Source organism: Ornithodoros turicata, chromosome 3 (assembly GCF_037126465.1).
Source record: "Ornithodoros turicata isolate Travis chromosome 3, ASM3712646v1, whole genome shotgun sequence".
In the NCBI taxonomy this organism is placed as follows: Eukaryota; Metazoa; Arthropoda; class Arachnida; order Ixodida; family Argasidae; genus Ornithodoros; species Ornithodoros turicata.
The window spans coordinates 74,998,091-75,011,143 of NC_088203.1; positions in this window are offsets into that span (position 1 = coordinate 74,998,091).

The window sequence follows — 13,053 nt, forward strand, 5'->3', positions numbered from 1 at the left end:
TTATTGGATTTTCATAGCCAATGTGAACAAAAAACGGGCGGTTGTGTGCCTGCTCATGGAAGCAAATTTCGAAATGGAATGGTGAAAATGACTTTCATATGCTAAAGTTACTAATTCTTGCCATGCTTCATTGCATGACAGGACGCGGAAGTCGCAGGAAGGAATGAGAAGTAAGAAAAACTTGGAGCGCTTAACTGCTAGTTAACCGTGTTTTAAAAGCAAAATCAGCAAGAGAAGTCGTTTTTTTGTGAATCGTGCCGCCTCCCACCCGGCTATTGTGGCGAGGGCTGTGTTGAGCTACATTTGTTAGGCTTTCTTCAAACGGTGTGCTTGCTCTTGGAATCGCTCACGCATTATGACTTATGTGTTGATGATGGTGCTTAATTTTGGAGTCGTAGCGCAGAAAATCGGGTATCTGAGCGTTGGATGCAAATTTCCGTCTCTGTGAGACGAATCTGCTGCAATTTGTTCCATTTCAAGTAATAATAATTAAATTTCATAGCGAACGTGAACAAAAAAGGGAGGGTTGTGTGTCTGCTCATGGAAGCAAGCTGCAAAACGGAATGGTGAAAATGCGTTTCATATGCTAAATTTATTCATTCTTGCCCTGCGTCACTGCATGACACATCATGTAGCAAGCAGAAATGGGGGTTGAGGAAAACTTGGCGCGCTTTATGGTTAATAATAATAATAATAATAATTGGGGGTTTACGTCGCGAGACAACTGAGATCACGCTTTGTGGATAGTGCGCTACTTTTAAAGAGCAAAATGAGAAAGAAAATATGATTTTCGCGCATTGAGTAAGCCTATTGATCACTCTGAGTGGTCCAGGCTCGCTTATTATTTTCTCATCTTCAATAGGGGCAGTTATTTTAGACAGAAGCAACAGCGTCCATGAAGAGAGCAATGATTAGTTTCTTGAATTGTTGTACAAAAAATGTTGATATGGTTCTCAATGATTGAAAGTAGAAAAAGCGCTTTTTGATATGTTTATTTAGTCATTTAGTAAGTCTTCGAGGAAATAGCGCTTAATTGCAAGGCTCAGTTTTTTTTTTTTTTTCTCAGCCTTTGCGCATGGATGGTGTTTCCTTTAATGAGTGACCATAATTTATGACTGTTAAAAATTAGAGTAATTTCACATGACCTTCAATAACAGGAGCAAGAGCATTTTTTGTAGTAGTAGTAGTTTTTGTAATCTTTAATGTAAGAATGAAAATCAGTGATAGCGCAGTAAAGAAAATAATATGGCGATGTAAATTCAATTAATACCGGGGAGCACTCTTGTCTGGCGCGCATTCTTCACTCCTGATAGCAAGAGCGAACTTTGAAACGTTGACCGTTTGGGCGGTGGTCGGGTGCTCACAGGAGCAGCCTCAGACAATGGGAGGAAATGATGACGTCAAACAGCGCGGTGTCTGGTAGACTAGTGCTTCATTCTCGCAGGGGAAGCTAGGGCAACGGTTGTGGTGTAGGTGCGCACCCGTCTGGATTTCGCTTTAATGCAAGATTTCCATAAACAGTGACGTCATAATTGGTTACCATATTTAATGAATAACAGAGGGGGATTTGCGAAGCTCTCCTCTCTGGACGACCTTTGGAACGGGTGACGTCACGACCAATGACAGTGCAGAGCTCCTGATGCCCTGGCGGAGACAAAGGAGGCACCGTAAGCTGGTTTCGCCGCCGCGCAAATAGTGTCGCCACTGGCATTTCCCGCCAAATTCCGGCTATTTACTTTCCATTGGCTCCGGTCTCCCACGTGACCCTTCTCGATCATGATTGGCTGAGGCTCATTTAACCGGTGGATTCGCCCGCGTTCGTTTCTCCGAGGCGCCGACCCGTCTGACCGTTGTGTAGCTCGCGTCTGCCTATGTGAGCAGGCGGTGATTTCGTTTCGTGGATCTCGAAGATCTTCGAGCCATGGATGAACGCCTGAATGAAAGGTAAGCAGACAAACGTATGATGCATGTCAGTGATCAGACGTTTAATACTGTCGCCTAACTGTGTGCACCTTGCCCCGTATTACATCACTTTCTGCCGGTTAACAGTCATGATCTGGTTGATGATTCTGCGTGGCGTTGCTTCTTGCGTTTTGTTCCGCTGTTTGAATGTGTCTGATGCTTAATACACTGGTGTGCATGAAAAGGAAAACAGCGTGCATCGCGTACGCAGGGCTCCTCCAATTTTGGCATTAGTCGACATTAGACGCGTAACGCTGGCATGTCTTATAGAGCGTATTCAGCCAATTAACGTTGCCTGCGCTCCGGTTTACCATATCATTAACAGGTTCCCTTGTTTTTTATTTTTTTCATTCAGACACCGACAGCTGTTCGTGGCCCTGCGATCTGCGAGCATGTGGCCCTTGTCACCAGAAAATTCGACAGTTGTGCTGGGATGAAGCGGATGGCTTCTGCGACTCATCACGTGCTATAGATATGTATAATAATATCTACTTTCTCCAAACCGAATAGGTTCCCTTAAGGATTGTATAATATGATAGTCACGCTTTCTGTTGCTCGGCGCTATTTATTCTCTGTTTATTCTGCAGTATTCTGTAATAATCGTGTTGATTTACTTGCATTCAAATGTTGCTTCTTGTGTATATGTTTACCGTGTCAATAAATTTGTACATGTGAATTCCTTCGTCTTCTGGATTTTCATTTTCTGCTTCCCGATAATATTAGCAGATGACCTGGCGAAGCGCTCGGAACAGGGGGGGGGGGGGGAGGATATGAGTGAGAGGGTGTGGAGAGGGCACGCAGCGCACATGCGCAGTTCGATCAGCCAGCGCGCGCTCTTTGGCGCCGTTTTCCGGCTATTTTGTCGTGATTCGTTACGGATGATCACGTGGTCAAGGGGGGCGGTGGTTTTCCTGGCGAAACTGTGGAAGCTACAGCTGCACTCCACTGGCGGAGAAATCAACGGATGCTTCATTGCTTCGGGTGGATCTCTGAGTGGCGGTCATGCTGTTGGTGCTCTCCTCGCCACGGATTTCGTGACGAGCGACTGTTTTTGACTGAGTGATGTCGTAGGCCCCGGATGTTCAGGCTCTAAAAATAACGATTTTAGGCGCCTATAATAGACCCGAAACATCTCAGTTCAGGCATCAAAACGTAAAAATAGGCATAATATATTTAGGCACGCTTTTCACGCCTTAGCATTCCCGTGAAGACGGATTTCTGTTTATTTCCCTCAGAGAGGTAATATCAGGAAGTAACAGGTAGTAATGGAAGAACATGACATGCGAGAATGACCATGACAATGGGTTACAGAAAATAAAAACGTAACAAACACTAAATAAGTGGGGAAAATAAGAATAGAAATGAAGTCTGCCTCACGTGAGGTTATGGTAACAATATGACACAAGCACCATTTCTAAGTTTGTGGGCGTGAAACTTCGTCGCCTGTCGCTAAGTACGAGCTTGTACGCCGAGAAGCTACGTTCAACGTCGACCGAAGTAACTGGCGCAAACTTGAGCTTTGGAACGTCCGAGGGGCGTATTTCCTCTGGTGTCATCAGTTCAGTTCCGGCAAGCACACCAGCCACTGATTCTAAGATTTTAAACCCTGGATTTTTCTCCAGAACATACTTAAGCTTTTTCAGTACTTTGTCGGCGACAGGCCCCTTGGGCACTTTCTCGATATTTTCTCGCACAGCAGCAATGGTAGCAACAGCATCGCAGAGTGCTTGACCGGAAGTCTCCAGTCGCCTGATGCTGTCAGCTATGAACACGTAGTTCGCCGAAATGTGCGCCAGTTCTCCAGGAAGCTTCGCCAGCTCAAAGATGTCCTGTGCACGCCTTACACTCTCTGCTTCATCTCTCGAGAACTCGAGAATCACAGAGCGCAGACCCTCAAAGTGGCTGTGTAAGTAGTCCACTGCATTCAGCCACGTACCCCATCGGGTCAAAATGGGTTCAGGGGGAAGTGGTACGTCAGGCAGCTTGTCCTTAAATGCCTGAACTCTAGCGGGGGCTTTCAGGAACACCTTTTTCACTGAGGAGACGAGTTGATTGACTTCTGTGAAATTGGTTCTCACTTCTTCTGCAACTCGGTGGAGTACGTGTGCGAGGCACGTGACGTGCGTCATTCTCGGGAAGAAGACCTTTAGCAGCGTGGCAGCGCGGTGCATGTAGGCAGCAGCATCAGTGTACAGGAGCAGTACCTTCTCGTCGTCAGCCCCAGAGGGATAGAGAATCTTAAGAGACGTGTTGACGAAGTATGCCACTGTATTGCCGTTCGTTTTCTCCAGTGGCTTGCTAGCAATCAGGAATGGCCGAGTTGGTTTCTCCGATTCTAACTTCCCAATTACCATGTTCGCAATGTATCTACCATTGGCATCCGTCGTCTCGTCCACTGAAATCCAAATGCTGGAGAATACTACATCCCCATCGGTGGTGTAGCAATCGAACTTTTCAATCCAAGAATTTATCAGCTTCCGCTTGCTTGACTTCACCTTCGGCATGTTGCGAGGTTTGTAGCGGTCAACAAACCACAACTGACGACTGAGGTTGTAAGGCTCCTGAACGTGCGTTGCAGATGTGCGTCTGCAGACAAGCCGGCGCCGACGACGCGCGAGCGGCGGCCGTTCTTTCTCCTTCTCGAACGCGTTGGAGTACCGACAACAGTGTCCATTTCATCTCCGAGCGCGTTGAAACAAAGAATAATCGTCAAGGAAATGCCATTTTAGGCATTTTTTGGGGCATAGTTGCTCTTTTAGGCAGGAACTCAGAAATAGGCGCTTACGTCGAAATAGGCATTTTTAGGCAAAATAAGACCCATGTTACTGGCGTCTTTATCACCTAACTAGTGCTCTTGCATCAGAAAGGTACTATTAGATTCACAAGAAAAAAAGTAGGCATTGCCTAGAAATCTGGGGTCTAGTGATGTGTGTGGAAATACTTCGGTGCCGGTGAGTTGTCGTTTTAATACCTCTTCTATTGTCGCGTTTACCTACTCCCTAACTGCGATTACTTGACAGCGTGTATTGGAGTAGTGTAGGTTTGGCGATTTACCTTGTTGCGATTAGCAGAAAGTCTTCCCCTTGTTGTTGTTATTCTTGTCCGTGCATGCCCAAACATGTTCGCAATTCCCTTGTACGCCATTCTGTCAATGACCCTTGTTGCTATTCTCGTCGGTGCATGCCCGCACATGTTCGCGATGGTGAAAATTGTGTGTGTGTGTGCCTGCTTTAGCGCGTGTTTTCCCCTCGTTAGCACTTTTTTGTTTTTTTCTGCATTCCACGGAAGTCCCCATGATGACAGCGGTGCTGCCACCTGACGTAATGCTTTCCGACCTGCCTGGTGTGGCGCTTTGAAAAAATGGCGGCGCCCATGGGCTGATGCTGTTACCGAACCTGGACTGACACATTAATGAATTGAATATGTATAGTAATGACTTGAATTATTAAATACGTTTAGAAAGTGTATTTATGCGAATGTGCGCTTCTTTTCGTGTGCCTCATTATAGAAAAATACAACTTAACGATAATTTGATATTTTCCTCCTCTCTCTCCCTCGCTGGAATGAATAGTAATTGGATTTATTAATTCTATATTAAAACTATATTCTACGCTCTATTATCGCATTCTTATGCGTGTATGAGCGATTTTAAGTGAAAAAATCGAAAATAAAAAAACAAAAATTGGGTGGCGGTGGAAATTGCAAAATTGGGGGTAACGGGGGGGTGAGAGGAGGAAGGTGTCAAGTTGCTCGCTAAGTTGTATTATTCTTTTACTACTAATGTACACTCTAAACCCATTGACAGATAGGTGCAGCCTGATCAACTGGCACATTTCTGCACGAGATGACTTCAAGAGGAAGCCTGCGAAAGCCGTAGGTGCCCTGTGCCCCCTGAAACAACTGGTACGATATCGCTGCTGACGCCAGGAGCCACAGTGTTCCGGACGTAATGAATGAATACTTGTACCAACTAATACGCGAGATACATTATGCCTCTCGAGTTCTCTAACAGAAAATAATCTCCAGGCTTCGCAAAAAAAAACAAAAAAAAAGAAGAAGAAGAAAATGGGGAAAAAACGCACCAAGAACATTGAACTTGAAACACCAAATTTTATTGGAGTGCACATACCTTTAAATTTCATCCAGTACATCATCGTTGGCCGAATGGAAAGCATACACGGTTCACTAATCCCAACACACAGATATGGAGCACACGCTGCATGGACACAACCCCTCCGATGCACCAGGCTGGCACTGCAAAGCTCAACCAAGATCATCCTTAGTGACGAACACGACAGTTCCTCAAACGAAATGGCCGACGAATAATTGTCCGAGCATGTGGCACCAGACCCCTCTTTGATGTGAGAAGCAGTTGCAGTTCTGCACGCATATGCGTGACCGTTGAGACAGGACACTATCTGTAAAGAAACCGAAGTGAACATCACGCTGGTATTGTTGAAACGTTAATGCTAGAATATTACAGCTTTTTTGTAACTCACGTCCTTGCAGTCGATACAGTCCCACGTTCACCTATAACGAAAGAATACTATTAGCCTCGCTTGTAATATAAATCGTCGCTTCACCGATGTAGCCGATCCACTCCTGCCGCCATTTGCAATGTGTCCATCGTCTGCACCAGAACGATTGTTAAACACAAGTAAAACTCAGGCGTCGTACGTTGCATCACAGCCAGGTTGACTTACCTTAAGCAAACATTAAACTTGTAATTAAAAAGCAAGGTTGTCGTCCTTTCAAAGGCGAGGTTGCAGCGCACATAACAGGCACGAACGCAGCGACGAATGCACTGCGGTAGAATACCCGGTGCCACGTCACTCCTCACGGGCGGAGCGCAGAACAAAGTAGTACGCTCCATCGAAGGCACACATATTCAGCCGGCACACGGATTATTCGACAAGCACACGAGTATCCGGCTCAGGAGGCACACATATTATTCAGCGGGGCACACATATTTGGCGATAGGGATCGTTGAGCTTGCTATTTGATAGCTGTTACGGCTGCTTCCAGACGGTTACGGCTGTGTACCGGCTGTACTTTCTGATGGAACTTTTTTAACCGGCACATGTTCGGCACAGGATTTAGAGTGTAGACTCAAAATTTCTACTGAGGTGCCCTATTGTATGCATCTGTAGGTAACATGAAGCATATCATTGTGCTTTCAAAAGAAATACAGTTCATGTAAAAGCTCTATGCCCGCTCCACCCATTTTACGCCTCTTTTACACCCGAGCTCAGTGGACGTTGTAAAGAAGGTGTTACGTTATTATTACACCCATTTAACACCCCTCATCCCAGGATGTTTCTTCGAGCTGGTGTAATTGGGGAGTAAAAATTAGTTTCCACCCCAGTTACACCGGGATTACACCCTAAAGGGTGTTTTAAATTTAAGAGTGTAGGGTACGGTCAGGTGCTTGGATGAGTAATGTCTTCGAAGGTGGCTGAGGAACGTTCAGACACTGTTCCGTAGCTATATTGGAGAAACATTGCACTGCCACGTTGCAGGAACATCGTAAAATGGACAGTAACGTTGGTCCACTTTTGGTAATATTATAATAATGTTAACGAATGTTGCAAAACGTTGCTCCACATTGGACAACATTTGCAATGTTGCTTCAACGTCACGGCAACAATGTGTGCTACTAGGGCAGATGGCGTGAAATGACTTTCCTTCTCTTAAATCATTACGTTCCAACTTTGTGGAGTGTATGGACGTCATCACGTTGTAATTCTTGTAGTGCTTCTTTCGTCAAGATTTTCTGAGCCCTGCGATAACGAGCAACCCCACCAAGTCTGTCATCAGGGTCTCTGTAGCTCATTCTTCGGTCAAATGTTCCACATCCGAAGATGACAGCAGCTTTGTTCTTTGAGCTGATTTATATGTGTCCCACAATATTTTTTCTTCTATTTTCTTTTCTGTTTGATTTTGTGTGATGGTAGAAGTTTTGACACCGTTAGAAACCAAGCGGGCCTCCCTCGTTTATGACCGGACAGGTACAAGACCAAGTCTATTATACTAGAGCCGTGACTGGCCTTGTTGTTATGAACGATTGCTCCTTTTACAGCGTCAGCTGTATAGTGAAGGCTTTCACGAGATCATGCTGGCGGCGTAGGATTTGGCATGTTCGCACAAAAACGACAACAAGGCAAAGATACAATCACAGGAGTGGTGTGAACAAAAACAATGAAGACAGTGGGGCAAGACACGCGAGTTATCTATACAATTTTTGAAGCGTGTCTTGGAAGAAGGTACGAAGCAATGTAATGGAAGATAAACCACACCGGTTTTCAACTGCTATCAGTAGTATCACTGGATTTTTAGTATATAGCCGACAGCGTACTTGATAAGAGCCCCAAAATGCGAGCCCATTCACACTCTTTAAAACCCTGCGTGCAGGGCTCTAGCCACCACTAGTATGGGTTCGGCCAAGACCGTGAAAACAACCGAACAAGTGGCTGCTGTGCAGGCCAAGTGCCAAGAGAGAGATAGGGAGCGCAAACACCTTCCACGGCAGCAGTCACGCCTCGCCTCGCCTCATGCCGCGCCAAAACACATCCGCGACTTTATCGTGTATGTACTGCTCGCGACACGGTTCTCTGAAATCGCCTGTCGCCTGAGTGTCCTGGAAAATGTTGTTCGAATATTGTATTTAAAGCTAGATCAAATTCTGCACCTGTTTCTTACTCGAAATAAATGATCTTGCGATACCTCGAGGATTGAGATGGGATGAATCATGGGGTGCTAATTTCAGACAACTGTGTCGTAAGCAGTACTCATGCCTTACCACACGCACAAGCTTCTCATCGTCGAAGATGTGCTATAACGACAAGGAAGCTCCGTCGTGACAAGTGTAATATCTCGCTCGTCCAGTTCGGGTAGCCATTGTGTCATCCTACAATAAACATGTAGTGACGTACAGACTCTGACTACTGACTGCTTCGGTAAAATGACACACACACTTTCATCAGACGTCTTAACCTGAAAAATTTTTGGACGGCCCTCTGTACTCCTTTAAGTGCTGGAGCAGTCAGGCTGGTTTCAGGAGAACCGCGTTTCTCGGCCCAATAAATCTCGAAGGGAGCAAGCGTTGGCTAGCGCCAATAAACCTTTCCGGAGCATATTAGCGTACGTTATTATGCAACACCTAGTGTGGCAAACTCGACATCAGTCACACAATGCCAACAATTGTTTCTGCCTTTTCTTCAACTGCTTATTTTTATCATATCATGTTTTTGTCTATATCTCAATTTACCAACCAACCAAGTATAATATTTTAGTATAATAGTCTGATTTTTAACTAGTCAGTTTTACCATGGTTTTGGCGCACTATAGCCCGAGTTGCTTATGCGCCATTAAATTGAATCATCATCATCATCATCTTCAACTGTCATTATTTAGTTCAAGTGCCAGGTCTCAGTTGGATACAATGATATGGCGAGATATATTTTTTGCTTTCATTCTGGAATTGCGCATTTCAGAAGAATAGTCACTGTGAATTTTGTTTTCGTTTTCAGAAACATTAAGACGACAAAACCAAACACTTTTCCTTTAGAGCATCCCCTTATACATACCTGCATTTCAATTCCAATCTGCATTACAAGATTGACAGACCACTCAACAGCGATGAACATTTGAAGGTGAAAGAGCAGGAACGAAGATGCGTTAATCTGTGTGAAAGGTGCTTTGTATGTGTCTGAGTCGAGGACATAGGTCTCCAGCTAATTCCTGTCTTCAGAAAAGGTGACAACTATGCTCCTTCTATCTACTAACCAGCTCCACATTTTAGGGTTTCCTGTAAACTAATGGAACACATCATATACTAGCATGTTGTCAACCATGCTGAGTCTATCAATTACTTTTTTTTAATTCTAGCATGGTTTTAGAAAAGGGTATTCAGGCAAAACTAACGTAGTGGAATTCGTTCACAGCATTTTAAACTGTCTTGCTTTCTGGGTTTACGTAGGTGCAGTGTTTTTTTTTTTATTTTGTAAGGGCTTTTGACACTGTGCTTTATGCTCGTGTGTTGGCCAAACAAGCCTAGTTAAAATTTGATCCTGCTGCCATTAACTGGATATGCAGTTTCTCAACTAACCGCAACCGTGGCAATAGCTCGTGAGGAAAACCTATCATATTGCCACCATGCAGCATTTGTTATGTTGCAATCGCTTCACATTTTAATCTAGTCAAAAGCAAGGCCTTTTGGTGATCGGTCTTGTATGATTACATGCCCCTCCGTTATGTAACACCCACACTGGGTGTTTCAACCTATGAGAAATAAATAAATATATTGCCAAGTAAATTGTTTATAAGGTTCGTTATTCCATTTCGCCACGCTACAGTTGTTAAAGTAGTGGCCCAGGGTATGAAGCTCGCCACTAATCATCATTCAAACAAAGTTCATAATGTAAAATCCTTTACTGAGAACACCGGCTTAACACAACAATTAAGAACAAAGAGAGTAAACGTTTCGTTGCCTATCCAGGTGGCATCATCCCTACAACAGAGAACAATCAAAAACAACACCAAAGGAGTCAAATCTGTGGTGCGCATTCCTTTCATCCAACGTGTTTCATACGCTATTTGGAGGGCACTGTGCCCATCAGGCATTTAGACTCTGCATATCAAGTTGAGTGCATAGAATGTGATGCAACCTACATTGGCGAGATATACAAAAGAAGTGGGACAAGTCTAAAAGAGCACACAAGGGGCATTGCCAGGGCTACTAATGCTTAGCTTAACTAACCAGGACAGAATTAGTCTACCATTGCTCGCCTAAGAGACATATCTTTAATTTTGATGGTGCAGTAACCTTTGCACATGACTAGCGATGGAGCCCTAGAAAGTTCTGCTTTTTCAGCGTGTAATACAAACCGTGGCTCCCTATCGGATGGGTATGATGCCCTCTTAGATAGGCTGACGGGCTCGTCTTTGGCCTCTGTTGTACTGATGATGCCACCCGGATAGGCGGCAAAACGTTTGCGCTTTGTTTTTAATCGTTGTGTTGAGCGATGTTTGCAGTAAAGGACGTTAGATTATGAGATCGTCACCCGAATTTTGGAATATGTTCTCAAATAAAGTTGTTGTTTTACAAAGCTCAATACATTGCAGAAATCATTCTTATTGCCTATTGTTTATGGGATCACAGTTCTAGGGGTTCTAGTTCTAGGGGTTCTTGAAGTCACTTGAAGCACTGAAGGGCCAATTTCAAAAATAAAGGCAAACTGATTTATATTCTTGCCGACATGGCACAGCGTATGCACGAGGTAGCTCCATTTCAGAAGCCTGATAACACTCAAAGCAATTAGTGTGCTAGCATTAGATATGGTGTACAGCATTTAAATATTTGCTTTTGCTAGGGCATCTAAGAAGGGTGGATAGAAAGGCAGTTACAACCTGTTTCCACGAAAGACACTCCGATTCATTAGCAATTTCCTGCAAGAGAGCTAAGGCTTTTCTAGATTACTAGAACATGGGTACCTGGTTATAAATAACAAGAATACATCCACCAGAGGTCAGTGTTTCACACGCCCTGCTTTCCATCAAAACTATTAAAAGGTGTGACCCTCAAACCTGCGCAAAATTCCTGGAGAGTCTTCACTGGACAGTGTTGCTGCCCCTCTCACCAGGTGCTCTATATGAACCTGACTCACAGTTCTGGAGGCACTGCCTGAGCTAACTTCAGCATGCTTTCCCAACACGAATGGTAACTGCTATGAGGAGTGTTGTATACTTACTGAAAGCGATATGAAATGCTGTGCCTCGACAGGTAATGTTGATATCCTTCTTAAGACCGTAGAGAGATGTTCCTTGCTCCCTTTATTCCAAACCGCGCTATCAGACGCAAGCCCACTTCTCACCAAGCCAAAGGAAACTTATCACTGAGGCCCAGAAAAGATGTTTTCCATTTGTATCTGATCCAGGACTGAGCCGTGAGTAGCCCGGTGAAAGCACCAGGGTTTCTTCGAATTTCAGATGTGCTAGCTTTTATTTTCCTCCCCCTCCTTTTTTTATATAGTAGCTGATTACTTTAGCGTTGTACTGCTTTGGAGATTGAAGATGTGGAGGTGATGTAAGAGGTGGAAGTAGGCTTTAGGCACAATGAGGCAAAGTGCGACTACATATCTTCTGAGAATATTTATGTATCATTCACACAAAGAAAGGATAGGTGTTGCAATAGATGTTACATCTTTTTCTGGTTTTGATATTTATTTATTTATGAATATACCTCAAAGGCCCTTGCAAGCATTACATGAGGGGGGACATTAACATGGGTCACTTAACAAATACGGAAGTTACAAGGAACATACATATTTGGAACACAGACTCTGTTTTTCGTTTGTTCATCAGTCTTGCTCAAGAAATTCTTTACTGTAGCAACGGTACACAATGTCACGAAGGGAGTGCTCATCTATCGTTGCGCAAGACTCGTAAAAAAGGACTAGTGTTGTGTTTCAAGACAACATATTGAACTCATGAACCATGCATCATCCTGAGAGCTATATGTTGCAGCTTTCATTGTGTGCATCGTAAGACGACTACGAAGCAACTGAGAGCGCTTGTAAGAAGCGCGTGTGTGTGATCCTGTTGGGGAACTTTTTCTACATATTTTTTCTTCGACATTGTGCTTGTGTTAGGAGTGACACGTTTTGCTGTACCTCTGTACTCGGACATGGTTGAAGCTGGTCGCTGAAATTAAACATATTTGAAGTGGCAAGTACAGTTCCTGTATTCTCGGAGTGGATATTCAACAACACAATTCTGGTGCCGAAGCCCTGGAACTGGCCTGGCTGTACAAGATATCCAACGTTTCGAAGACTGATCATGGACCGGCTTATGCCTAAAAGAGCAGCAACGTGTGCACAAATTACTCGACTCGTGAATGAGGTCACGGAGCTTCGGCAGGACGTCGGTGTCAGTAAGACCACTTTGAATGGAGTTCTAGCTCGCATAGAAGAAAGTTACAAGGAACTACAAGCGGTGAACGCAGAAACCGAGCCCTTCATAAAGGACGAGGATTTACCCGCGGAGTACGAAGCAGCATTCTGATATGAAGAGCAAACTGCTAATGCGACTGCG